We start from the raw sequence: 2,191 nt of genomic DNA, 5'->3' as shown, positions 1-2,191 counted from the left end.
TCTGTTGTCTCTGTTGTCCTCATTTGTAAGTCGCTTTGGATAAAAGTGTCTGATAAATGACTAAATAAATAAATAAATAAAATAAATATTAAATACCTATTAGAATTTGTGAGTCCAAACAACATATTTAGGAGTATTTAAACATAAACAAGTCACCCTTTTTAATTATTCACAATTATTCACATTCGCATAATACAAGTTATTATGCGAATACTGGCTCAAAGATCACATAGTGACAGTATTTTTAATAGAACACCTTGCCTTGTTCTGTAGGTGAGACCACATAATGGCCTGCTCCACAATCAACAGTTCTCTCCCAGCTTGCTGAGCACCATCATAGATGCCCACTTTAACAAACTGAATATCTCCACTTGAAAGTCTTTGCCAGTTTATTAAATCATATGATGGGATTGAATCTCCCTTAACATCAAAATTGACCTTTTCTCCAGAAACAGAGAAAGAGATTTCCTGTAAATAATGCTGAAGCTTTGGAGAAGAAAAAAAAAAGCAACAAGAAGGGGATGGGAATGGAGGGAGGGGGCAGACATTTATGATCAAAAACAAATTTTAAGAAGAAAAATATGCAAAATATAATCACTATTCTCTGTGAAAATCAGTTCTCCTTAAACCCTTAGGTACTTTTACCTGCCATGGAAACACATTGTTGAGGGTTGCACATGAGAAATTCTCAAACGGTCCATTTCCAGGTTTACAGTTAATGAGATTATGTAGAGAATGAGCAAAGGCATACACTGCTTTATATACATCGTAGGCCACACGAGGGCTGGATGTGTTCATGTAGGCAGAGTGTTCTTGTCTGAGAGTTTCCTTTCCTGTGCAGGAGGGCAAATGACTGTTCAAGCTGGTTGTGGAGGGAAAACAACCATAGAGAGCCTCCCACAACTCCTGAACTTGAGGGTTAGAAGGGTACCTTTCTGGGGTCACCGTTTTGAGGTAATTCTGAAGACCTGGAATGTATCCTTGATGTATTGCAAACCCAATTGTGCCATCTAAGAATGGATATGATTCTGCTAACATTGAAGCTGTAACCCAAGCCTCACTTGCAATCCATTCCATTCCTGTGATATTTTGGGTCACAAACTCTCTTAAGAAAGGGTAAAATCCCCCCTCCCCTGAAAAAACAACCACCACCTTAGCTGTTGATTCCTTCATTACTTTAAGAATCTTCAGGACCTGTTCCTGGGTATAGTCTTTAGGTATCATTTCATGATAGGCCAGACAAATGTTAGTATTCTCAATTTCTCGCTTTAAGCCTTGTAAAGCAAACCTGCCATAGTCATCGTCTTCAGTCACCATACCAATCCATGTCCAGTCAAACCGCTTTAAGAGTTGTGCAATAGCTTTGACCTGGTAATCATCATTGGGAACCACTCTGAAAAATGTTGGGAACTGCTTCCGATCACTTAAACAAGAGCAGGTTGAGAAGTAACTTATCTATAAATTACATAATAATTAAAAAAAGAAACAGAAGAAACAAATGAAAAAGAAACAAATGTTAGCCAAATATATATATATATATATATATATATAACAGGAAAACATATTTATGTATTAATTTATTCATTTATTTTTTTAATTTATTTACCATGGGTATTCTGATAGGCTCCACAGTTCTGGAGACAACGATTGATTGTGAGGATCCAGATTCCCCTATTAATCCTAATAAAGTGCTAGCTCCAGAACATATAACATTTTGAACAACATCCTGTCCATTCAGCACTGCCAGGACTACTTTCTGAGCAGTCACAGGAGTACCACAAGAGTCAAAGATACTATAAGCCAGAGTATGGATTGGTAAGAGATATTTTCTGTTGTTTATTTCCTCCACAGCAAGTAGTGAGAGCCCAGCGGAAAGCCCTTAGATCAAACCTGCATGGAATTATGTTATTAAAATACCTTCTTGTAAAACAATAGATGGGTTTCTCATAATTATTCTTCAGAAAATGTAGAATAACAATTTACTTTCCTACACTCCCCAAGTAAGAAATTCTTTCTTTTGATTGATTGATTGATTGATTGATTGATTGATTGATTGATTGATTGATTGATTGATTGATTGATTGATTGATTGATTGATTGATTGATTGATTGATTGATTGATTGATTGATTGATTGATTGATTGATTGATTGATTGATTGATTGATTGATTGATTGATTGATTGATTGATT

The 2,191-nt window shown here is 35.7% G+C and overlaps 1 pseudogene; it reads right to left on the bottom strand.

Moving 5' to 3' along the window:
• The window catches only part of LOC107695199 (vomeronasal type-2 receptor 26-like), a 2,189-nt pseudogene extending 1,112 nt beyond the window's left edge, over nt 1–1,077 (bottom strand).
• Nucleotides 1,078–2,191: the final 1,114 nt, after the last annotated feature.

Source organism: Sinocyclocheilus anshuiensis, unplaced genomic scaffold (assembly GCF_001515605.1).
Source record: "Sinocyclocheilus anshuiensis isolate Anshui unplaced genomic scaffold, SAMN03320099.WGS_v1.1 scaffold654, whole genome shotgun sequence".
Classification (NCBI taxonomy): domain Eukaryota; kingdom Metazoa; phylum Chordata; class Actinopteri; order Cypriniformes; family Cyprinidae; genus Sinocyclocheilus; species Sinocyclocheilus anshuiensis.
This window is presented reverse-complemented; position numbering and strand designations above follow the sequence as displayed.